Raw genomic sequence first — 26,841 nt, 5'->3', positions numbered from 1 at the left:
GTCTTGAAGTAAGTCAAAATCATGTCATATCAGCAAGAGAAGAAGGGACAGGCAAGTGGAAAATCATGTTGGCATGATTAAACATTTCCCTGTGAAAGAGCAGGCCAACTTCTTACAATGCCCCAAAGAAAACTGTGTGCTGAAATAAATCATGAAATAGTCCATAAAATATTTTTTAATGATCCAAATTGTGCAAACCATAGCATTGACTGACACAGCAGTAATGAGTTCCCCGCTTGAGATGTCTGACCCCAGGCTGAAAGGCCATATTAAATGAGGTTCTTAGCAATGCTACACAAGCATCAGATGATTGCTTAAACTAGACACCTTCACTATTAGCTCCAACTTTGAGAATCTATGATACTCTCTCAAAGCCACAAGAAGATAGAAACTGTGTCCTCATGTCAAGGCCTCGCACCCAGTGTATCCTCAAAGTACAGACTGAATGACTGAATTAGACCTCTTTTATCCCAGGCTACAGGGAAATAACTATCTGGCAGGTGCCCTAAACCTATCTGTGGACTACCAAATTTCAACGCAGAACTTTAGGAGCATTCTGGGTAGTGAATTAGCTTTCAACAGCCAGAAAAGTTTGAATGAAGAAGAATTTCTTACCCTAAATTTCCCGTTCTAATTGTGAAGACACAAGCAATAAATGTAATTACCTTGTATTCACATTCATGTCATAATTATTTCTTACCCACTGTCTGTAACTATCTCAATTATCTGGAATGGTTTAATGCCACAGACAAAAATAGGGTAGAGTTGGCAATAACAATAAAGCTAAAGAGGGTCCTGGCTACTTTATGACTCTGTGGAGCCATTATGTTCCTCAGCATCCAAGTGAGGCAGATAACAAGAGGACATTAAAATTTTAGCATCCTCAAACAACAGTATGGTTATTGCTTATTAATTATACCAAAGGAGCACAACTAATGAGTTTAATAGGTAGCATTATGCATCCCAGCGACAGATCGGAGGAAGGCAGTGGGCCATATAAAATTCTTTAGGGGAACAACCAGCACCATCTATTACCAGTTACTCAGCACACCTAAGACAAATGGAAATAAACATGAAAGGCTGGAAGAGACCTTGATTCATGGCCTTTTCGTCTTCAGTGTAGATTACAATTTGTGCATTGTAACAATGGTTTTCACAGGTATTTTTTTTTCCTTCAAAAAGTATGAGAAACAATTTTGAATCTTTTTTTTCTCTTGTCTCTCTTCTTCTCCCAGTGAAAGAAAGGACAAAGGAAGTGGAGGGCGTGAGAGAAATGTCTGCATGTTTGAGAAGTGTACCTATCATGAAGAGTAATTTATAGATCAAAAGGCAAGCATATTTTGAATTCACAAGATGATGCTGAGTTGTTTTCCAAAAGGATTTCTGAAATTTGTATTCCTATCTTCATGCATTAGTGTATATACTTCCCTACCAAAGGGTGATCATTTTAATTTCTTCCTGTATTTTTACATCCCCTATCTAATGTTGAAAATTGTATTTGATGGTTTTTTTAATTTGTATATCCTTGATTTCTAATGCATGTTTCATTATGTCAAGTATCTGCCATTTATTCTCTTATAAATTACCTGTTCCTTTCATTTACAGTTATTTTATTAAGTTGTTTTTCCTATTAGTGTAGAAACTACTTATGTATTCTGAGTATTGGTCAATAAAAACCCACAGATGTTGGGGTGATCAGACAAGGATATTAAAACCCTGATAAGAAACATGTTTAAGAAAAAAAAAGAAACATGTTCAAGGACATAGAGTTAAATATAGTTATGATGAATAAACAAATGAAAAATCTCAAAACAAATGGAAATTATTAAAAAGAAGCAAGTTAATGCAAATAATAAATACAATAACTGAAATTCACTTGAATGGATGGATGGATGGATGGATACATACTGAGATTTAGAATCCTAAAATACATGGATTTAGAATCCCAGAAGGAGAGGAAAAAGAGAATGGGAAGCAATATTTGAAGGTATATTTGGGAAGCCATATGCTTGTCATCATCCCCTTAACAGATCAGGGTATTCCCAGGAACTGACTTCTCTACTCCTAGATACCTTGCATTGCAATGTTCCTGCATCCACTCAACCCTAGATCACATCATCACAACATCAATATCTTCTAGACAATCTTCTCCTTAATATCCTGTTTTCTGACCCCTGTCTCCTAATCCTCAAGATGACTACATCTTGGAAGCTAAAGACAACAATATTTGTATCTTCTGAGACCTACAATTTGCCAACACCAGCACTTTTTCACTGTCTTTCATTTCCTATTGTCTGTACTTTCTCCTTCTATAGGTATGGAAATCTGTTATCTCTAGAAATGGCTTCCAAAATCCTCAGTTCCCTTGCCCTTCTATATATATATATATATATATATATATATAAACAGCCAATAAGTTTCTCCAATTTATTATTGAAAAAGGACACTCACTGAGAAGAGCTCACTCATCCTCCTTCTAATAAATCAATAAACTTTTGTTGTTGTTGTTGTTGCACTTGGATCCCTGTGCTCTGTGTTCTCCACTATTAAAATGGAAAATGAAAAATGTGTTGAATTTTACCAAGGCTACTCAACCAACTTGCATTTGTACACCTTGTTTCTATCCCCAGTTACCTACTTGAGAGCTCCCCTCAGGTGGTCGTCCTCTTTCTTCAGCTCTATCAATTTCTAACTCACTGCTAGGATAGTATCTGTCACATAGCAAAGTTCATTAAAATGGTGATTATGGTCAAGATACTACATACCTGAGCACTATACAGCCACTCTGCTGTAATTTCCTCTACTCCACTAGGCCTCTCTCCCAGTCTTTCATTCATCTTAATCCTGCCACTTACTCCACCATTGCACCTTTCTTATCATAATAAATGGCTCCATTTTTCTGACATTTGCTTCAACAAGAAACTTAAGACTTACCTCTCACCTTCCATACCTATCTTTTCCTCTCTCCCAGTATCCATTCCACTGGGATATTCTATAAAGATTGTAGATCTAACTGCAAGTTGACTATGTTCTCTCCTTCTACCATCACTGCCTCTCTAGTCAAAATGATTATCATATCCACATGAAAGATAGTGATCTCTGAACCAACCTTTCCTTTCCCTATGCTAACACCCACAAGAGTGTTCCTTATCCCTTAGAGTAATCTGTAAACAAACTTTGTGTCTTTGTACTATTTTTGCTTAAAATTCCTCCATGGCTATCTTTCATGCTTACAGTAAAATTCCAACCCCGTGCCTTGCCTACAAAGCCTTGCATGATCTAGCCCCATCTATGCTCTCAACCTCAATTCTAAGTATTCTCCCACTTTCCCATACAGATCCTGATACCCTTTCTTCCCTCTGCTCCTTGAACACATCAAGGTAATTCCTGTATTAGAGACATTATGATGGTTAGTTGCTTTGTTCTTTTGTTCTGGCTCTTCAAATGGGGGTCTTCCTCAATTGTTCAAATATCAACCCAAATTTCTCCTGTAGAGGGAGTCTTTATTTGTGGAAAGTCACACACACACACACACACACACACACATACATCTATTTCTTTTTCAAAATTTAGTGTACTTTGAAATTACTGCTTATTTAATGTCCCTTCCTCCCATATGTAAGATTGATGAGAACAGTAATCTTGCCTTACTTGTTTACAGCTGTATTCACATCACTAAGAATGACTCTGAGTATAGAGTAGGCACTCAATAAATGTTTATAAAATGAGTAAGCAAACGGGAGAACAATAAAATATTAAGCTAAGCTAGCTTCAAATTGCCTTCTCTTCCCATTAGCTTATGAACAGAGACAGGAGATGGCAGTATGGTGGTTAATATTTATATTTATGAATTCAATTCTTGATATTAGGGTGGCTCGGTTATGAGGATGTCTTTGTCAGGTCAATGCTTGCTTATTGGGCATACAGAAATATATATTACTTCTAAATTTAGGTTACTCTCTAAGAACTGGGATAGGATACAGTTAAAATCGGGACACATCAACTCTGATGGAAGAAGCATATGATAGTAACAAAAATATGATTTAAAACAATTGCCTCTTAAAAAGGAAGTCAGTATTTTGTAAGTGACCTTGGAAAGTTTTTCAATTTTTTAGCCTAAGTGGATTAAAGTGGATTGCATTAAATCTTATTTAAAGCCCATTGTAGAACTAACTTTCCATGCTCTATGATTGAGTATGTTCAGGCTGAAATCCAGGGAGAAAGCATGTGCGCACTGGACATCTGACTGTGGAAAGATATCCAAATTGGAAAACAGAAATAGTCAATATCTCTATCTGTATCTGTATCATATATGTCAATATCCTTACTGATTTAGGAAAATGGCACATTAAATAAGAATTCTTAGCTTACTGTAACTTATTATCTATGTGTCCTTGTCCAAGTCATTTCCTTTCTCTCAACCTTGGTTAATTCATTTCTAAAGTGAGGGAATTAATAACACCTAACACAGTTGCTATTATAAGTAAACCGTATACAAAGTCTCTATAGATTCTAAAGCCATCTGTAAGTGATAATTGTTTGCTGTTGCACAAATTTACAGAAATAGGAGAGAAACGTGTTTGTTCCAATAAAACCCAGAGGGTGATTACACTGCCTATGATTCAGGTTTATTAGTGGTTGTGTTATTTTGTTGATATCATTATTGTTGTTTATTTAGCTAACATTTTCAAGTGTTTATCATGTGCCAAACACTGAGTGAAACACTTTGTAACTCTTTAAACCACATCGAATCTTTGTCAAGTAAGTGTTAATGGAATTCTACTTTTATAGATGAGGATACTGAAGTTTTCAGAGTACTCAAGTTACTTTCCCACTGCAAGAAGCATCTGATAAATACTGGCACCAGAAGATAAATCCACGCCCTCAAACACCACATATCATGGTCTCACCAGCAGAAAATTAACAAAGATTAACTTGAAAAGTGAACTACAATGTGTTGGAACTGCCTCCGTCTCTCAAGACAGGTGTACAAACCACTACAGTTGCCTTGATCTTGTATGACTAGGAGAGGTTATGATGTAAAATGCAGGATGTCCAAAATTTTTAGTGTTCCTACACACTGCATAGGTCTCATAAACCATCCCCTGCCTTCTGGCTGACTGACCACCTCTTCTCCAACCACACCACTGTAACCACAGCAGCAAGCACATTCTATAATATCCGTTTACCCAGCATATTACCTATGCCCATAACACTGTCCATCTACACTATATATGGGAATGGAGAACAAGAACTTGGGCATTCATATGTTTGCTACTGATGTGCAGATAATTCTGGGATATTCCAGCTGCTGTTGGCCTATTATAATCAACCCAGATGTCTATCTCTTTGAACTAAAGCCATCCTTGCCTCTCCTGCCCAGCGCTCTCGCACTTCCCTTTGAATACAGAATATCAGCCACATTTTGTTAATATCAACAAATTCTGAAATTAAATTCAATATTCTGAATTTAATACATTTTAAAAATCCCTACATTACCTTCTTGACATATTGAACTTAAGATGTTTTGAAAACCAAATTCTCTAATTTGACTGCTTAATTCCTGTCTGTTTTTTTAAATTCATCACATAGTATGAAACCAACTTGATATATATTGTAAAACTTTGGCCAATATAAAATGACAACTACAATATGTGATTCTAGATAAATTTGTCCTGGCTATTTCTGCTCTGGTGAGAAATTCATTTCTTATTAAGATGGTCTAGCCAGTTAGTAGGCAGGGACAGATAGTAGAAAGTTCAATGTTATGTTGACCTCACAGCTACTCCCCAAACATATTTTCCTTTGTAGTACTCTGGAGTCTCAAAAGCAAGAAAATAATAATGTTAAAAACCAGTTCACATGCAGCCAGCACATTTCACTTTAAAAATCACAAAATATCTATCCTAATCATCACCTGAAGCTGGGAGACATATATTAGTATCTCCTATGTTACAGAGACCTAGATGATTATGTGGCTTTCCCAGGGCCACATTTTAGAATAAAGACAAAGCTATTACTTGAATACATTTTCCCCCTAACTTCTAGTTATATATTTTCTCTACTTCACTATTGCAATAGTGCCAATATTTAAAAATAATTAGCATCCTAACTATCTTCTCTGTTCCAAACGAAAATCCCTTGTTTAATGTTTGGAGGTAATCTGATTAATGTAAGCAATGTCCCAAGCAAAGGACTGCAATCGCCCTTTGCTCATGTTCTGCTTGGGTTTCGAGTTTAGTCTGGTGCTACTTGCTAAGTGCAAATCTAAGGAGAGTGACAATTTGTTAAGGGGTAAAGAAACTGTCATATGAAGATTAATAAAATCTATAAGAGAGGAAATGGCATTTGCGTTCAAGAGTTTGAACAATTTTTGAAAATTTTATATATTTTATGTAGCTCCAGAAACTAAATTAGGATAGCAGATACATGTTAGAGGAAAACTAATTTCAGCCCATTCTACTTTGTCTAGGTCAAGTCTAATATTTCATTATCTCCTGGATCCTTCCAATGAATGAACATACAAATTAAGGAAGAAGATATTTTAGAAGTCACAGCTTTCTGACTTGAAATTTGACTGCTCCACAAGCATGATCCCAAACACCTAATTCTCGAACCCTTACATGAAGTACTTTTCTCATGACCCACATTTTCATCCATTTCTCTGTACCTCTGATGCCCATTTTCTATTTTAAATCCCCATTAGGTCCCCAGTGAGTGGACCTCAGAAATAAATCAGTTAGGAATGCTTTCAGCTGCAAGTTAGTAAGATACTTGACTAAAAGTGCATGTTGTGGAGTTTTAAATTTCACCCAGAGTTAATGCCACAAAATGTAAGTCTGGAAATGCATGGCATAACACAGTGAAACTGACATCACTGAAGAAGCCAGATTACTAAATTCCAACAAAAATGAAATAAAAGGGATTCCCACAGTGAGTAGGAGATTGGTCCAAAGCAGCATTTCCTGACATGGGATTCGATAGCCATCTGAATCACATGGGCACACTGTGTACAATCCATAAAATTGGCTCTTGTGATTACATTATAGAAGAGATCACTCTGGACATTCTATCATGAAGAGATAGATGCAGAACAAAAGCAGAAACAGAGAGACTGGATGCAAATGTTTTCCATTGCTGCAGGTTGAAGAGGAGGGTTCAAATGAAGTAGAATCATCCATAAGTCATCAGATAGGCATCTACATCCTAACACTCTGAGGATCTAAAGGAAGGTCACACCCAATGGAACAGTTAGCATTACCTTTGAAGATAAACTTAATCTGACCTACTTTTTCGAGGTGTCACCAAGGTGAACCACCTATTCATGAAATTCTTTAAAAGTACAGAGTATATCCTCTGTTCATTTTTTAATATGTAAAGCTCTGATATTGGCATAAGCCCATTAGGAGTCAGTACATAACCTCCCAAACTCCAACCAACAACCAGATACCATAGTTATTTGCAGTAAATTTTAGAAACATGTCAACCATTTAGGTAAATCTTCTCTTGATTCCTTTAAATTTAATTGTATTGATGAATGTAGAGGCTAGTCATTTGGAATTGATTTCTATTGATTTGTGTCTAATTGAATTCAATTAAGCCCCAGTGATTTGCATTGAACAAATTAAATTGCACAGACTAATTGGATTGAAGGCATTCTCACTGAGATGGAGAGCATTCATGAAGATGAGCCCACTGTGATATGGCTCTAATATTGGCTCCTAGGGTGACAGTTATTGGAAAATTATTAAGACTCAACAAATGTTTCAATTATTAAGAACACATTTTACAGAAAGATGAGCTACATAGGTCTTGCCATTACATTGAACTCTTTGGCTCCCTAATCTCTAAATAGTTCAAGATTGGTTCTAAGCGCTGCTCTTCTAATGACATTTGACCTTATTTATAAGAAATAAGAAATGTCTTCAGAGAAAAGAGAGAAGGCAGATAACACTTATACAACCCTGGGTTGTTTTGGAACATTAATACTCAGAATATACCCACAAAGAATTACTTGCTTTGAATGCACCTTAAAATTTCATATCTTCCCAGTGTTGTCTGTTCATTATTCCTACTACCATTGCAGTGGCTGCTGCAAGGTGCACCCTGACAATGCCCCACCTCAGATACTTGTCAGTCTTTACTTATTCCCTGGGGCTTCTCTGTTGACCTCACTGCAAGAAACATCACAGGAATCCACAGGGAGGGGGCACCTGTGTGCCTCAGTCAGTTGGGAGTCTGCCTTCAGCTCAATCATGATCCTGGAGTTTTGGGATTGAGCCCTGAATCGGGCTCCCTGCTGAACTGTGCCTCACCTCTTTCGTGCTCTCTGTCTCTCTCAAATAAATAAATGAAATCTTTAAAAAAAAAAAAAAAAAGATCCACAAGGAGACTATTACATGTAAATTAACAATACAGGATAGTTAATATCCCAATGAGTGAAACTTTGAGTAAGGATGAATGAGAGCTGTTATGAACTGAATATATCTTTTTGTTGAAGCCCTAACCCCCAAAGTGGTGATTTTTAAGAATCAGGCTTTGGGAGGTAATTAAATTTGAACAAGCTCATGAGGGTGAAGTCCTTATGATTAGTGAGTTTAAAAAAAGAAGAGAATTACCCCCAAAATCATAAGATACCTAGGAATAAACCTAACCAAAGAGAAAAAGGATCTATACCCTAAAAACTACAGAACACTCCTGAAAGAAATTGAGGAAGACACAAAGAGATGGAAAAATATTCCATGCTCAGGGATTGGAAGAATTAACATTGTGAAAATGTCAATGTTACCCAGGGCAATTTACACATTTAATGCAATCCCTATCAAAATACCATGGACTTTTTTCAGAGAATTGGAACAAATTATTTTAAGATTTGTGTGGAATCAGAAAAGACCTGAATAGCCAAGGGAATTTTAAAAAAGAAAACCATAGCCGGGGGCATCACAATGCCAGATTTCAGGTTGTACTACAAAGCTGTGGTCATCAAGACAGTGTGGTACTGGCACAAAAACAGACACATAGATCAAAGGAACAGAATAGAGAATCCAGAAGTGGACCCTCAACTTTATGGCCAACTAATATTCGGCAAAGGAGGAAAGACAATCCACTGGAAAAAAGTCTCTTCAATAAATGGTGCTGGGAAAATTGGACATCCACATGCAGAAGAATGCAACTAGACCACTCCCTTGCACCAGACACAAAGATAAACTCAAAATGGATGAAAGATCTAAATGTGAGACAAGATTCCATCAAAATCCTAGAGGAGAACACAGGCAACACCCTTTTTGAACTCGGCCACAGTAACTTCTTGCAAGATTCATCCATGAAGGCAAGAGAAACAAAAGCAATAATGAACAATTGGAACTTCATCAGGATAAGAAGCTTTTGCACAGCAAAGGATACAGTCAACAAAACTAAAAGACAACCTACAGGATGGGAGAAGATATTTGCAAATGACCTATCAGATAAAGGGCTAGTTTCCAAGATCTATAAAGAACTTATTAAACTCAACAACAAAGAAACAAACAATCCAATCATGAAATGGACAAAAGATATGAACAGAAATCTCACAGAGGAAGACATGGACATGGCCAACACGCACATGAGAAAATGCTCTGCATCACTGGCCATCAGGGAAATACAAATCCAAACCACAATGAGATCCCACCTCACACCAGTGAGAATGGGGAAAATTAACAAAGCAGGAAACCACAAATGTTGGAGAGGATGCGGAGAAAAGGGAACCCTCTTACACTGTTGGTGGGAATGTGAACTGGTGCAGCCACTCTGGAAAACTGTGTGGAGGTTCCTCAAAGAATTAAAAATAGACCTGCCCTACGACCCAGCAATTGCACTGTTGGGGATTTACCCCAAAGATGCAGATGCAATGAAACCCCGGGACACCTGCCCACTATGTTTCTAGCAGCAATATCCACAATAGCCAAACTGTGGAAGGAGCCTCGGAGTCCATCAAAAGATGAATGGATAGAGAAGATGTGGTCTAGGTACACAATGGAATATTACTCAGCCATTAGAAACGACAAATACCCACGATTTGCTTCGACGTGGATGGAACTGGAGGGCATTATGCTGAGTGAAATAAGTCAATCGGAGAAGGACAAACATTATATGGTCTCATTCATTTGGGGAATATAAAAAAATAGTGAAAGGGAATAAAGGAGAAAGGAGAAAACATGAGTGGGAAATATCAGAAAGGGAGACAGGACATGAAAGACTCCTAACTCTGGGAAGCGAACTAGGGGTGGTGGAAGGGGAGGTGGGCGGGGGGGGTGGGGGTGACTGGGTGACAGGCGCTGAGGTGGGCACTTGACAGGATGAGCACTGGGTGTTATTTTATATGTTGGCAAATTGAACACCAATAAAAAATAAATTTATATAAAAAAGAGAGAACAAATTGAGGGTTACTGAAGAGCAGGTATGTGGCTGAATAAGTTAAATAGGTGATGGGTATAAGGGAAGGAACTTCTTCTGATGAGCACTGGTTGTTGTATGTAAGTTATGAATCATTAAATTATACACCTGAAAAAAAAAAGAAGAGAATTAGCTATCTCTCTATATGCCATATGAGAACTGGTCAAGACAACTATGGGTAAACCAGGAAGAGGGCCTCTTCCAGGAACCAAAACCTTGATCCTGAATTCCCCAGCCTCCTGAGCTCTGAGAAGTAATTATCTGCTGTTTAAGGCACCCAATTGACAGTATTTTGTTATAGCAGCCTGAGTAGACTTATACAGTAATTAATGTGTAAAAGTTTTCTCCATTTCTTCTCTTTTTTAAAAAAATATTTATTTATTTACTTATGATAGACAGAGAGAGAGAGAGAGGCAGAGACACAGGAGGAGGGAGAAGCAGGCTCCATGCCAGGAGTCCGACGTGGGACTCGATCCCGGGACTCCAGGATCGCGCCCTGGGCCAAAGGCAGGCGCCAAACGGCTGAGCCACCCAGGGATCCCCCCCATTTCTTCTCTTGAATGGAGGCCCTGAGGTGCTTTCCGTAGGCTTTTAGGGTGGTTACAGGGGACCAGTCATTCAACTCCCTAATGTATCTTTGCTTTAGCTTTTCCTATTTCAGAGCTTTGTTCCCATACTTACCTTGCTCCCAAAATAAAGTATACTTGAGCCTTTGTTTCAGGTTCTATTTCTGGGAAACTCAGGCTAAGTCAATAGAGTTGTCTTAGATTTGCATATAAAGAAGTTAAAGCTTATATAGATAATATTTAGTAAATATTTCACAGCACAAAGTTCACTGAATCTGCTTCAAACCGAGATCTGTGTTACCACATAACTCATAAGAGGAGGGAAGAACCCACTGGCAGAACTCCTTGCTCATCCAGAGGGACATATGTGATTTCTGATCTGATTCTTGGTGTTCTACATCACCCCAGGCTTTGCTTGTATCAGCTCTCCAAAATCGGACTGACATCCATCTATCTGACCAAGTTTCTAATCCAGTCAGGAGAGATTCAGGAGGCATTTCAGGATTGTCAATCTTAAAATTAATCTCTGCTTAAAATCAATCTCAACATGCCAAAAGGATGTGTGTAAGGAATGAGACCCAGGTCACTTTGTTCACTTTGGCTGCTGCATGTCATCCTCTCCATTTTGTTGGCCTTGGATTCTTCCTAGATTTCCCAGTGCTACCTGATTTAGGATTACTGCAGTTCCCTGGCCTTTGTCACTGGGTCCCAGCATGCTCTGTGCCTCTCAGGTCCCCATTTTGCTTGGAGCACTTTCCTAATTTTGAGTAGTGCCTGATACAATATGGCACCTTAATAACTGTGAGAAGTAAAGGTAGAGAATGGGGACAGAGATCCAAAGACAAGTGACAGAGAAAACCCAGGTAATTATTTCAGAAGCTATCCAGCCATATATGCTTTCTTATTCCTGCACAAGAGTTGGTTTTAGAGCTAGTGGATCCTTCCTTGGAATCTTCCCTGAAAATTTTGTGATTGACAGCCACTAAAAAAAGATAAGACTGTCCATTCTTAAGCTCATGACATCTTTCAACACCTATGGACATAGTCTCAGTGTCTTCAAAGAGTATTTTTTCTGATGCTTACAGTCTGAGTGCACTCATTGAGAATTTTGACAACACTCTAATGATTTTAGAACACAAGACCCCACATTTTCATTTTGCATCAGGCTCTATAAATTATGTAGCCAATCTTGGGTAAGTTATTGGAAAGTTAATAAAGCTTAAACTTTATATAAGGCTTTGGAAGAGTTTTAGCAAGGTGTTCACCTGGTTTGTGTTTCAAGAAAGTTTGGAAAATATGTGTTGTAACACTTCCTCGTCAAATTTTCAAAGCACTTCTGTGCATATGACTTATCACATCTACAAAGCAAATAAGGGAGGTTCTTTGGGGAGACATTTTATTTTATTTTACTTTATTTTATTTTATTTTATTTTGGGGGGGGAGACATTTTAATCCCCAAACTAGGTTAAGGGCCATTTGGAGTTCCCACAGAATTTTGTTTTCCTTTAACAGTTAGTGGCTATAATCTGTCGGAGTCCCTCTTCTATAGCAAATCACAAGTTCCCAGGGGATAGGACTCATGTGTTACCAACCTTTGTCACCCCACCTCTTGGCATGGAGCTGATCACTTAACAGACAATCCTACAGGTTTCTTTATCTGAAGTTAATATGTTTGCAAGACTTTCTGGAGAACTCTACAAAAGGCAGTATTATTTCCTTAAAAACTGGTAATAAATTTCTTTCTTTTCCCCTCCTCCATTGTATCCTTCCACCACAGAAAACTGAAGGGCACAGGAATCAAAGGACAGACAAAGCAAAAATATTTTGAAAGGCTTTTAAGAAATTGTGATCCAAACATTTTGCCTACTGAAGACCTGAGACATCTGTGCAATCCTGGGTAACGAGCTCATTTTGCCTGGTAACTAAGGAGGCAGCTCATGTGCCAGCAGGTCAGAAATTCATCCATATGTTCACATTTTTCAGTAGCATCTGGGCATTTCTACTTTGAATCCTAGAATATCAGAGCCAGAAAGGAGCTTGGAGAGCATCTGTTCCAGAACCGCATTTCATGTTCCGGATATTTGGATCCAGCAAGGACTTGAGGGTGTGCCCAAGACCACAGGGCACATCAGAGTCCAAGCCAGAACCAGAACCATCATCTTCTGGGTAACAGTCTCTTTCTGCCTAGTTTTAAGTTTTCAGTTACTGTCACCATCCCTTTCCCTTCTCCTTGCTCAAAAGAACAACGTGAAATAACTAAAAGCAGCAAAATATTTCCAATGATCCCACTTGAAATAGATCCTATACATTCTCCTTCAAATTATAGGGGCCATGGCTCTTTCCAACCTTATAATTCAAGTCAGACAAAAACAAGATCACAAAGCTGTGAGAAATATGACTGGAATTTTAGAGTTTCCAACCAGGAGGCAGGACTGGGACTGAATCCCTGGATGCTGCTCCCTCTGCATCTTGTTAACACCATTGGTTCTGGTTTGGAGCTTGGGAGCCCAAGACAACAAAGGTCACCTTACCGTCTCAATTTCTGCCAGTCCCTAGGGAGGTGACCAAACATGGACTACCTGAGTCCAAGGATGCATGCCTGTAGGTAGAAGAAGTATTCTGATGGGCTTCAAAAGCTTTGTCCCGGATAAAATCCACTCCACGGCCAGACCTGGCCTCAGTCTGTTCCACTGAACGCAGCTTTCCATTCCTTCCCGCTGATCCTCTCTCTTGCTGCCTGGCCTATCTGTACCTCCGTGCTGTGCACTATTCCTTTCACCATCTCATCTTTCTGATTCTTGTTTGGCCGGGCACTCTGTACCTGATCTCTGATGGGGACCTTTCTATTGCAAATGCTTTAGACGTGCAGTCTGCTGTTCTCCAGTGTATCAACCTCCCTCTCAGCTCCCACCACCCTCCTGCCTCTTGTCACTCTCCACTCCAGAGGTACGGACCCCCTTCTGTTTTGGTTTCTGCCACAGGACGTTCAGCTTTGCTCCTTGGTCGCTGGAGTTCCCCACACTCCACACCTTCCCCATATTCAGACACACATATGGATCATTCTCTCTGTCCCTTCAGGTCTCTGTTCAAATGTCACCTCATCGGAAAGCTTCCCCAGCCATCCTATAAGATGGGCATCTGCCCAGCTCATAAAACTGCATGCTTCTACTGCACGCCACTCTCTGCATTCTCCCTCCACCTCATTGTCACTGTGACACCCCAGTACACAATTACAAAATTACGGTTTTACATAAGTTTACCCTGTGACAACATAGCATATGGCTATTTGTTTATTTTCTCTCATCCACTAACTATAATATAACTCTATGAAGACAAGCACTTGCCTTTGTGTTTGTTTTTGTTCCCCTTTATTGATACTATATTCTACGTAGTATGTCCTTGAAAAATATTTGTTAAAGTAGATAGAGGTTGTAAGCATTTTTTTTTTTTTTTTTTTTTTTTTAGAGAGAGAGAGAGTGAGCACACACAGGTGTAAGTGGTGGGGGGATGGGGAGGGAGAGGGAGAGAGAGAATCATAAGCTGGCTCCACATCCAGCATGGAGCTCTCTGCAAGAGAGCTCACGACCCTGAGATCATGACCTGAGACAAAATCAATAATATATTATATGTTAATTGTTAATTAACATATAATATGTTAATTAATTGGATTTAAATTTAAAATTTAAAAAATGCACACAAACACACACACACAAGAGTCAGATGCTCAACCAGTTGAGCCACTCAGGTATCCGAGGTTGTAAGGAATTTTAATAAATGAAATATAAAGTGTTTTGATGTTTTATGTAAACTCTTAAGCTCTCTCTACATGAAAGCAGCCATGACTGAAAACGAATCAGCTTGTATCTCACAATCTCTAGACAGGGCAGTGGATTGTCTTCAACTCTTGTGTTCTGCCTTTTGCTTCTCTCAGGATTTTCTCTGTTTTCCAATGTCAGACCTTTAAGCTTCCCATCCTTCCTTCCAAACACACAGCTCTCAGAAATTGACGTGAGAATCACTTATTCACCCCTTGGTGTGCATTTATGCCTGTCACAAGGATAGATGCATTATACAACTCGTGTTCAGTGTGACAAAAAACATTCTGTGTTCTGATACAGCTTCTTCTTCTTCTTCTTCTTCTTCTTCTTCTTCTTCTTCTTACTGGTGTTTTTTTTGGCGGGGAGGGTGTTTTGTTTTGTTTTGCTTTGTTTTACGCAGCAGCAACAGACTGGATAAGTTTACTTAGGGCAACCAGAATACCTACTTTCCTACAAACACTTGCTTAGGAAACAGCATGATGAATGGGAAGAACCCAGGCCTGGGGATCGAGGAACTGTCCTTCTGTCCTAGCCTATCTTTACTAGGGAGACAGGATGGCCAGTGGCTACCTGTTCCTCTCCCAGGAGAAGGTGATGCAAAGCTCCTGTTCTGGCCCATGCAGTCTGCAGCCTGAGTGTCTCTGGAGATGATGTCTTGTTCTTCACAATGGGCACTTTAAAAATGCAAAATCGGTAAGAATAGGGAAGAGAATACAGAATAAGTACAAGATAATAGAAGAGAACTATATTACATATAGTAAAAAATTAAGAATGCACAAAGATAGGGAAATATAGATTATATTTAAGTCAAAAAAGTAAAGTTAAAAAAGCATCAATGCAGAACAAAGATTATGAATAAACAAGAAGTACAGAGTTCTTTAAAAAATTAAAAATGATGAACTAATAAAGAATAATTAAAGGGAATGAAGAGCCTACAGAAACTAACCCAAAACAGAAAATAAAAGAAAGGTAAAGTAGGAAGAAAGTCAAGACTAGAAAATTTGAGATAGCAGAAATAATATGAAGAAGGAGAAGAGAGAGAAAATTAGGGAACAGGTGGGTGAGTAAAGGGAAAAATGAAGAAGGGTGGAGAACGAGAAGTGAAGGAGAGAGGGTGAAAAGAGGCACCCAAAATCAATAGAAAAGAAATTCAGTGAGGAAATGAAACAAAACAATGTAGTTAAGGAAAAAAAGAAAGAGGAAAATATTTTTAAAAATGAGCAAAGAAACAAAAACACTGTGATCAAAAGTCATAAAAGTGAAAGTAAAATAAGGACATGGAAGAAACAGTTATTGGAATATTATGGAACTAGGAAAAGTGAAATAGAAGGTAAATAAAGTGAGAAAAATCAAAATTAACAGAAAGTTGAAAATAAGATTTTAAAAAAGCAGTCAAGGAAGAAGGATATGGAGGTGTGGACTCAGTTTCTCCCTCCAGTCATGGACAAGGAGGCATGCCCCCTTCATGGCGACCATGGGGAGACTTGACTTGCATAAAAGCTTTTGGGCACAGAGATGGAGAAAATTCAGGGTTTGTGTGTGAATGAAACCCTTCTGGAGGCTTCTTACAGGTGAACTTCCTCATGGGTGAGATATTGTTTAAGCCCAAATTGACAAATGCTTTATACCTCATACAAGACCAGGGACATAGGGATTCTCTGTGGAGGAGGGTGATGAGAGAGAAGAGGATAAAGGACCCTAATTTCAGAATCATAAACAGAGACCTAGCACCATGAACAATGGAAAAGGAAAGGTAATAAAACAAAATACTTACAATACAAAAGCACTAGGAAGGAATTAATTTGTGCACAAGAAGAAACAGAGAAGGTAGGGTGAAAGGAAGAAAAGAAGGAAGAGAAAAGATTATATAAAAGATAAAACAAATCGAAAGAAGAAAGAGTTAAAGGAAAGAAAATCATAAATTTTACTAGAAATCTGGTTATTTCGTTGAAATGCCTTTGCTATAGTTTGTGAGAAGTTGATTGTATGCCAGGGAAGAGAAAAGGTGTGGAGTCACTTAAGAGCTGCTTTTCCCAGGTTTTGTTCAAGGTGTGAAGCATCTGTAAAAAAAAAAAGTTCTGGGAAAGTATCATGATAGAACTAAGTTTCTGAATCAGCATTTCATCTATAAGATCGCCTTCCTCTCTAAAAAATAAAAATAAAAATAAAAGAATATTCTTGAATAATATAGCTAACCTAAACAGTTAATCAGCAAGACTAAGAATACAAATTGAGCTCCAGTAACAAAATAACAATTTAATATATTTTTAATTGGGAACAGGTTTTCTTCTGCTGGTTTTAAATCTTTAAAGTATAATTCTCCAATCTCACACAAATAATTCTTCTTATTTCCACTACTCTAAGCCTGATAGGCTCCTAAATCACCAGGATCCTCAGCCTCTGCGTGATCACTTACACCCTATCTTTTGTTTGGAACATGATTTTTCCATTTTCTGTCAAAACTCTAAAGGAAGGGGGTGACAGGAAGAGCAGAGACAGCTGATTGTGACTTTTTCTTAATGAACTTGCCTTCCTTGCATCAAGCAAACATCTTGATTTCAGAAACACCATGGAGGTAATGCCTGAGTAGTTCAGTCAGTTAAGCATCCAACACTTGATTTAGGGTCAGGTCATGATCTCAGGGTCTTGAAATTGAGCTCCACATCAGGCTCTGTGCTGAGCATAGGGGCTGCTTGGGGATTCTCTCTCTCCCTTTCCCTCTAGCCCTTCCTCAAAAGAAAGAAAAAAGAAAAAAGAAAAGAAGAAAAGAAAAGAAAGAAAAGAAAAGAAAAGAAAAGAAAAGAAAAGAAAAGAAATAAAAAAGAAAGAAAAGAAAAGAAAAGAAAGAAAAGAAAAGAAAAAAGAAAAGAAGAAGAAGAAAAGAAAAGAAAAAAAGAAAAGAAAAGAAAAGAAAGCCCATGGAAAGTAGATTAAATACTTGAATTTTCAGCCACACATTCTCTTCCAGATCTTTCTTTCTATGTTTAGGAGATACACTTCACTCTATTGTTTTAAAAAAGATTTATTTATTTATTTATTTATTTATTTATTTATTTATTTATGAGAGAGAGTGTGCAAGCAGCTGATGGTGGGGTAGAGTAGAGGGAGAAAGAGAATCCTGAAGCAGAGCCCCTGATGAGCACAGAGCCCAATGCAGGGCTCCATCCAAGGACTCTGAGATCATGACCTGAGCTGAAATCAAGAGTTGGCTGCTTAACCAACTGAACCCCCCAGGTGCCCCAACTTTGCTATTTTTTTAAAGATTTTATTTATTTATTCATGAAAGACACAGACTGAGAGAGAGAGGCAGACAGGGACAGAGAAGCGGGCTCCAGGCAGGGAGCCTGATGCGGGGCTCGATCCCAGGACCCCGGGGTCATAACCTGGGCCAAAGGCAGGCACCAAACCACTGAGCCATCTAGGGATACCCCAACTTTGCTCTTAAATATAACAGATGTCTATAGGGGGCAAATTCCAAAGGAGCACATTGAGGGGTTGGGCTCTCCCCAGAGTAACCTTCAAGGCAAGGATTCAAGGGCAAGTAGTTTATTTGGAAGATGTGGCAAGCAAGGATAGGGCAGTGAGAACAAGAGGAGTCGACTAGTAAAGGATGAGTTCTCAAGTCACCGTGGAGGACTGGACATGGAGAATCCCATGAGGAATCCCTGGGAAATGCCTGGGAATTAACCCACCTGAGGCCAAGCAACTGGATGTTTTATACACCGACTCTTCTCAGCCCTTGCTTGAGGGCAGCTAAGGGTCCATCATGTGTATGGCTTGCCCCCCTCCCCCAAGTTCTGGAGAAGTCCCCCAAACACAAAATTCAGTTACTGATAGATATTTGGAAGTCCCTGAAGGCACCTGGTGTGGTAGGACTTGGAAGATAAGAGCAGGACAGGGATTGCATCAGGGACAAAGTGAGTTCGGGAAAACAGCCACACAAATCTCCCATCTCTGGGAGTGTATCAGCATTAGGATTTCTCATGCATCACCTCGAAACTCTGTAACCACCCTATGGGGGAGTATGGTTTTCCTCATTTACAGATAAGAAAATAGTCTCAGGGGCATGAAGTTGCTTTCCTAGAGTCAATCCCCAGAAATGACAAGATTAAGTCAAAATCAAGATTTCTCTTACTAGACCCCTTAACCTCTTTTACTATAAAAAGTGTGTCCTGCAGAGAAAATATGAGAAGACACTAAAGCCCTCACTCCAGACAGATACTGTGTCTAGTGAGTCTGTCCTGTTGAGGGATGGGGGCTACTCTGAAAAGTGCTCCCAGGTCGAATCCATCACCCCGAGCCAGAATGTTGTCCCTGTTGATATCCTTCCTTTTTTCTCCAGTCACTTCGTAGGTCCCCTCCCAAAGTATCCAAATATAAAAAAAGATTTAACTACTGTTCCCACTAGGAAAGCACTTAGCAAAATAATGCAAACTGGAGGAAATTAGAAGGTTTACATAGTTCTTATAGTTGCTATTTTCTGTCAACAGTGATAGAATAAATTAGAACAGAGGCATAAAAATAATTAAAGATCATGGTCTATATGGCAAGAACTACTAGACACGTTACTTCAATTACTAGCAAGTCTTCCCAGCACTTCTTCACAACAATGGCATGGTGGGAATTTTAGTGGAGACATGCCCACCTGTTTACATTGCTAATCTTGGCCTGGTTCGTGCCAAGCCCTTGGCAAGGTGAACTACACCCTTAGAAAAAGATTGCAGAGAATTCCCTTGTCTCACTTCATATCAACAGAATACTGTGTTTGCTTGTTAATATTTTATTTATTGATTCATGAGAGACACACAGAGAGAGAGAGAGGCAGAGACACAGGCAGAGGGAGAGGCAGGCTCCTTGCAGGGACCCTGATGTGGGACTCGATTCCGGGACCCCAGGATCACAACCTGAGAAGAATGCAGACGCTCAACCAACTGAGCTACCCAGGCGTCCCAGAATACTGGTTTTGATATTGTATATTGGCCTCTCTCCAAGCCAAGGGGTTAGCCTGTTACTATTTCATGAATGTTGACAGATGACACAAGATGCCTGAGTTGGAGGTGAAGGACTTCAACCCCCTGGGGAAAAGCAAATGGATTATCATCAGCACATTACCCTTGTTCTTGCCTCTGGTGCTTATGGGGAGACGAGCCTGACATGGCCCAGATCATTGCTGCACATGCAGTGGGTTTGCTTCACATCTAAAGAATACCTGGTTGGGGAATTCTATTACCTTTATAGCAGGGTGTAAACCAGCCTGCTTTTTGTCCCGGAGGAAGTGCTACCTCATCTCTCAAGGTCACCAGCTACAAAAAACAACACTGAGAAATGGCCTGAGTAAAGAGCATTTCTAGCCCTCAGCCCTGGCATACCTGGAAGGGTACAAGAAGCCCATAAAGGATTGAGTTTCTAAGGTACCTGCACCCCATGTTTGCTGCAGCATCGCTCACAATAGCCAAGCTCGGAACAACCCACATCTTACTGTTTGTGGCAATGTGGATAATCCTAGAGGACATTATGCTGGAGTGAAATAAGTCAGTCACAGGAGACAAACATTACACGATTCCATTTACAGGAGGAATCGAAATTAGCCAAACTCATAGAAGCATAGAATAGAATGATGGTTGCCAGGGGCTACGAGGAGGCAAAAATGGGGAATTACAAACCAGCAGGCATTAAGTTTCAGTTAAACAAAATGAAAATGTTGTAGGGACCCATGGTACAACATAGTATCTATCCTTAAGAATAGGACATCTCCACTTTAAAATACTGTAAGTGGTGGGGCGCCTGGCTGGCTCAGTCGGTGGAGCATGCAACTCTTGATCTCAAGGTTGTGAATTTTAGCCCCAGGTTGGGTGTAGAGAGTATCTAAAAAAAAAAAAAAACCTTGGAAAATATACATGTTAAGCAGATAGATCCCATGTTAAATGTTCTTTACCACAAGCACACATACAAATACGCAAACACAAAAGAACAAAAGGGAATTTCTGGAGGTGGTATGGGTATGCTTAGTACCTTGGCTGTGATGATGGAATCTGAGTGTTTGCATATGTACAAACTTCTCAAAATGTATATATTATATAAGTGCAATTCTAATATATCAATTATACTTCAATAAAGCTTGTATATAGGGGGATAGGGATATATATAGGGATAGGGCAGGTGTTGAGGGGGTATTATGGAAACTAGACTTCAGTGTTCATATCTTTGTGGATATTTCTTCATATTTTAAAGTACGTAAATATATTACCTATTAAAAAGTAGATGTTAAAGTTTTTACTTTAATTTTAGTCAACATATGGTTTTAATTTTGTTTCAGGTGTGCAATAGAGTGAAAAAGTAAATTTTAATGGAAAAAAATGAAAAAAAGAATAAAAAAGAGGAGTGACTTTCTCCATATAGTGAACTTATCCATCATGACTTGGGATTTCTTTATAACACAAGGTAAAGCGTATGCTGTGTATAGAGTAACCCAAGGGCAGAAATATTCACTCATAGTAAGTGACATATAAAATGATTTTGTATGCAATATATTCAATACCATGTAACATGATTTCATAAAACAAACAGTGCTTGAATAGCTGTTGACTGTCACCTGCTTTGTTGACAAAACATTACACAAGCTATACAACCCATCTCTAGAGAGTACTATCTGTCTTGCCAGGGCATACTAATGACGTGTTTACATTTAATGGAGTCACAGTCCAATGCCCCACCCTCACCCTCCACAGGGCAAAACATTAAAGAACACCTAAATATTTGAGCATGTGATTTTAACAAAAGTCAAAGAATTTTAACCTAGCTCAATGCCTTTGAGTTTCACATTTATTCAATCCTTCATTCAACAAAAATGCATCAAGAACCTGAAATATCCCTGACATAAACAGAGTGCCAGCGATTCCACTTGGAGTAAGGGCATCAATCACCCAGTAGGGCAAAGAGAACTTGCAGAAATTACCCCACTTTGCAAACATTTCACTGAAAACCAGAAAGGTCAACTTGGCATATGGTCACCCAGCTGGGAAATGCTATGAGGTAGAAGACTTCACAATGCGAGGAGAATCTTCTCCTTTACCTAATAGGAAAATCACCCTCCTAACACCCTATTCCAAATTCTGTTTATCCTCCCCTGCTCTTCATGCTTCTCTTCCTTCTGCCACAGACACATAGACACACGATTCACAGACCCATCTCATAAGGGACAGAGCGAGCTGTCTTGTCCATATTCAGACAATGATTCCAACACACTGTTAGGTTCAACAGAGGTCATCCCAGCCAGTTAATTCTGAAATTGCCCCCTTCGTCCCTTCAGCTCTTTTCCTTCCTTAGCATTTCTTGATTTTATGGCTAGCTCTCACCCCTGATTGAAAATGGCACTTTTAGAAAGTTGAGAGATGACCACTGTGGCCATCTTTGCAATGACTCAATCTGTCAAAGGAAAAACAAAATCAAAAACCCCTCATGCGGGCTGGAGGCCCTGCTCATCCAGAGATGAAGTCATAAAACCATTTTCCTTGCAGAGTTATTTCTGTGCATTGAGTTCATGTCTAATTTTCTGGAGTGGTGAGTCTCAGGATTGAAAGTACTTGTGTCTCCCTGACCAAATATATTAGAGCTGACTGCCCTCAGATGCTGAGCTGCATGACTTCAAACAGCACAGACGCTGACACTTAAATTTGAAGATGCGAAGAAAAAAAGAGAGAGAAACAGCTGGAGGGCACCTATCCCCCAAAACTGTGAGACATTGAAGCACCAAAATCAAAGAACATGTGGGGAGCACCCAAACTCTGAGGTGATGCTGGGAGATGCTTTATTTTCTAGGAGAGACAAGAGATGAAAAAAATTAACTGAGGACAGTGTAACTCACTTTAAAGTCATTTTGACTTATTTGTATGAAGTGTATGAAGCCCCTGAGCAGAACAGCTAAGTGAGGGGTAGCAGGATCTGAGTGGAGGTGCAGGCCTTGGTCTCCTCATGGGGGCAGGGGGATGGGCTTGCATAGAGGTACCAAGAGTTCCTGTTCTAAGATAATAAAATAGAAATATTAGAGGAAACAGTTTGAACTTGAAGTGGAGAAAAAAAAAAGAAAAAACAGGAGACATTTCCCAGGAGAGACCATTCTGCATCCCCAGCATCCCAGATGCATGCTTTTCCTTTCCTCACTGCACTGAACTACCTTAAGTTTTCCTGCTCACCTGGACCTCTGCTGGGGCTGTTCTCCTTGCCTCCTTGCAGTCTGGTACTCATACGGGCAAAGGAGTGATCTTACTAAAAAGAGAAAATGTGGTCATGGAACTCTCTGTTTAAATACCCTTCCACCTATAGCTTCTCCTTGGAGAATTTCTGGTCCTTGAAGGCACCCCTGGAGGCTGCAATAGGCACGCTGTTCTCCATGTCAACATGTAGCATTCTGCTTGGTCAGTGAGCTTTCGCTGCATAACAAATACCCCCCCAAACCAATATTTAGCTTGAGATCCCCTGGGTAAGAGCCTAGTGAATCTTCTAGCCTGGGTTGCTTCAATCCTCTCTGCACAAACATAGACTTGTCTCTGACCTCTGGCTGAGAGCTTTACATAAGTTAGCTTATTTCGTCCTTTAAAGTCCCCCAAGCAGACACTACTAACTTTGCTTTACAGATTAAAAACTGAGTCTAAATATCTAAGAATCTTGCCTACAGTCATATGCCTAAAAAATGGAATGAGCTTTCCTGCACAGATCTCTCTAACTCTGAAGCCCATGAACTCTGCACTCTTTCAGCTTTAGAGAAAACAGGCAGGTCATTGACAGTAGTTTCTCTAATTTAAAAATTAAAATTAGGGGATCCCTGGCTGGCTCAGTGGTTTAGCGCCTGCTTTGGGTCCAGGGCGTGATCCTGGAGTCCTGGGACCGTGTCTCACATCAGGCTCCCTGCATGGAGCCTGCTTCTCCTTCTGCCTGTGTCTCTGCCCCTCTCTCTCTCTGTGTGTGTCTCTCATGAATAAATAAATAAAATCTTTAAAAAATTAAAATTAAACTCCATAAAAAATATTAACACTATTACTATCTACACATTGAGGACATGTATTCTAAGACCATTTGTACTGTAAGAACCACAGACTAGCTTGCTGGTAAGAAAGCCAGGCTCAGGTAGGTTCCCAGAACTTCAGCTGTGAGCCTTCAAGACTTGTGGCCATTGGGAAGTTCTCTAATATTCGGGGGCCTCGTATGCTTATTTGCTGGTACACTGTTTTAATCTATCGAAACAGTAATAAGATTACTTAGAGGGTAATTTCAAAGATTAAACAAGATCATCACAAAATGGTCAGTACCGTTATTATCACTCTGTCAAAAAGAAGCTATTAGGGAAAGGAAACTTGGATATTGTGATTTATAATAAGAAATACATATAGCGCCCTAAAACCATTAAAAGGTGTAAGAGATAAAGGTGTCTTTCGTTATGTTAATGAGGTGGCTTTTGGATTCTCTTGAAAGGTTGGAGCTGGTAACCAGGAGAACCAACCACATGAATAGAGGGTTGGAACTTTCAGCCCCAACCCCCCTCCCCGCCCCCCCCCCCCCCCCCCCCCCCCCCCCCCCCCCGACCTCAGGGAGTTGAAAGGAGCTGGAGGTGGAATCAATCCCTAATGGTCAATGATTTAATAACCATACCCATTGAGTGAAATCCCAAAAGGGCAAGGTTGTGAGAGCTTCCAGGCTGGTGAAATCCTGGAGGTGCTGGGAGAGGATCACTGGAGAGGGCTTGGAAGCTCCAAGCTCCAAGACTCTTTGAGTCTCTCCCATCTGGCTATTCCTGAGTTACATCCTTTTACATCATGAGTAAACTCATGATCTAGTAATTAAAAGGTTTCTCCAAGTTCTTCAAGCAACTCAGCAAATTCATCAAATCCTTGGACAGGGTCATGGAGACTTCTGGGGCTTATAGCCAGTTGCTCGGAAGCACAATTAACAATCTGTACTTGCAACTAGCATCTGAAGTGTGTGTGTGTGCTGGCAGGGGCTGGAGGGTAGCCTTACAGGACTGAATCCTTAACTTGTGGGACCTGATGGTATTTCCAGATAGATAGTGTCAGAATTGAGCTGAATTCTCGGACACCCTGCTAGTGTCTGGGAATTGCTTGTTGGTATGGGAAGTCTATACACATACACATACACATACACACAGAGGAATTGGGTCCAGGAACCCAAAAGAGTAGCTATTTGGGAACATGCGAAATGCAAGTGGTGGCACGACGCTGCATGGACACCAAACAAGGGCTAATCCCCTTCTTGTCACAAACACAGTGGAGGCCCGAGAACGGAGTCTGCTACTGGACGTGTCACACATTGACTCTTGACAACTAACGTATCTGTTACTTTGGACGAGCTATCCACCTTCTGTGTCTCCGTTCCATCATCTGTAAGATGAGAAAAATAACAGAACCTAATACACAGGGTTTTGTGGTAAGGGAGAAATGAATATATGCTGAATTGTACAGAATACCAGGCACATAAACATTCCTAATTACTATTAGCTACTACTATTATAGTATTTTCCATAGATTGACTTGCAAAGAAATGTTGAATCATAGCCAATAGAAATATTTGTAATTCCGTAGGGAAATATGCCTTCTTTGATTACATCTTTTTATTATGATTTTTATCAGCATTATCATTAACATGATCATTATTGCTGTTATAGTGGGTCATTAGTCATACTAATAGAGGTAAGAAGTTTAACTGTGCTGACATCAGCCATATAAAGGCATAATACTATTGAGCTACAAATCTTCTTGTTTTATTGGTTCCCAAAAAATGAAGGGGAAGCGATATAAGTATCAGATACTACACTAGGTAGTTTATATAAGCCACTGAATCACAGTCATCTTCTGATTTGAGTACATAAACTCTACTTTACACATGAAATTGAGGCAGAAACTAAAATTTTGCTTAAGATTACGGGATCAGGGGGATCCCTGGGTGGCGCAGCGGTTTGGCTCCTGCCTTTGGCCCAGGGCGCGATCCTGGAGACCCGGGATCGAATCCCACGTCGGGCTCCCGGTGCATGGAGCCTGCTTCTCCCTCTGCCTATGTCTCTGCCTCTCTCTCTCTCTCTGTGACTATCATAAATAAATAAAAAATTTAAAAAAATAAGATTACGGGATCAGTATTTGATAGATCAAGGCTTTGAACGCAAGTCTCACTAACTTGAAGTCCTGGTTCTTTGCATTATTCTACTCTATTTTTGGAATGGATACACTGTAGGGAATGGATTTCAGTTTCTAAGTTTCTAGTAAATTAATCAACACTGTGTTGTGATGAGATGTGCAGCAGACACAACATAAGGAGACTTACCTTAAGCCCTGAGCTCTTCCACTTACTAAGAATGACCTTAGGCAAGGCTATTTGTCCTCCTTGGGACTCAGTTTCCTTATCCATAAAATGGGTGCACATAGTCTTTACCCACAGGTGGTTGACAGACTTATGTAAGCAAAGGAGAGACTCTTAACTCTAGGGAAACAAACTGAAGTTTGCTAGAGGGGAGGTGTCGAGTGGGGATGGGTAACTGGATGATGGGCCTTAAGTAGGGCACCTGATGGAATGAGCACTAGGTGTTATATGCAACTGATGAATCACTAAACTCTACCTCTGAAACTAATAATATACCATATGCTAATTAATTGAATTTAAATGAAATAAGTTAATAAAAATGAGTATGGGAATGTTTTATGTATCATAAAGATGCTGGGGAATGCAGTGAAAAGTCATGTAGTGTCAGTAAATTTGTGATTATCTCAATTATTATATATCCTCAGGCAGTATCCATCCTGGGACCCCTCACCTTTGTCAGCCTTTTTAATGCAATCTTCAATTCCTCTTTTCTACCCCTAACCCAACCAACAGGAGCTCTGTTTAAAAATATATTCTATGTCCTTCCATGGTCACTACCAACTCCCTAGTCCAAGCCACCATCACCTGCAACTGGATGACTCATTGGCCTTGATGACTTACTGCCCTGTCATCACTTCTTCCCTTCAGAATCTATTTGCTCT

The sequence above is a fragment of the Vulpes vulpes genome, chromosome 13 (assembly GCF_048418805.1).
Source record: "Vulpes vulpes isolate BD-2025 chromosome 13, VulVul3, whole genome shotgun sequence".
NCBI classification, from domain to species: domain Eukaryota; kingdom Metazoa; phylum Chordata; class Mammalia; order Carnivora; family Canidae; genus Vulpes; species Vulpes vulpes.
The sequence above is the reverse complement of the archived record's forward strand: the minus strand, read 5'-3'. Positions refer to the sequence as shown.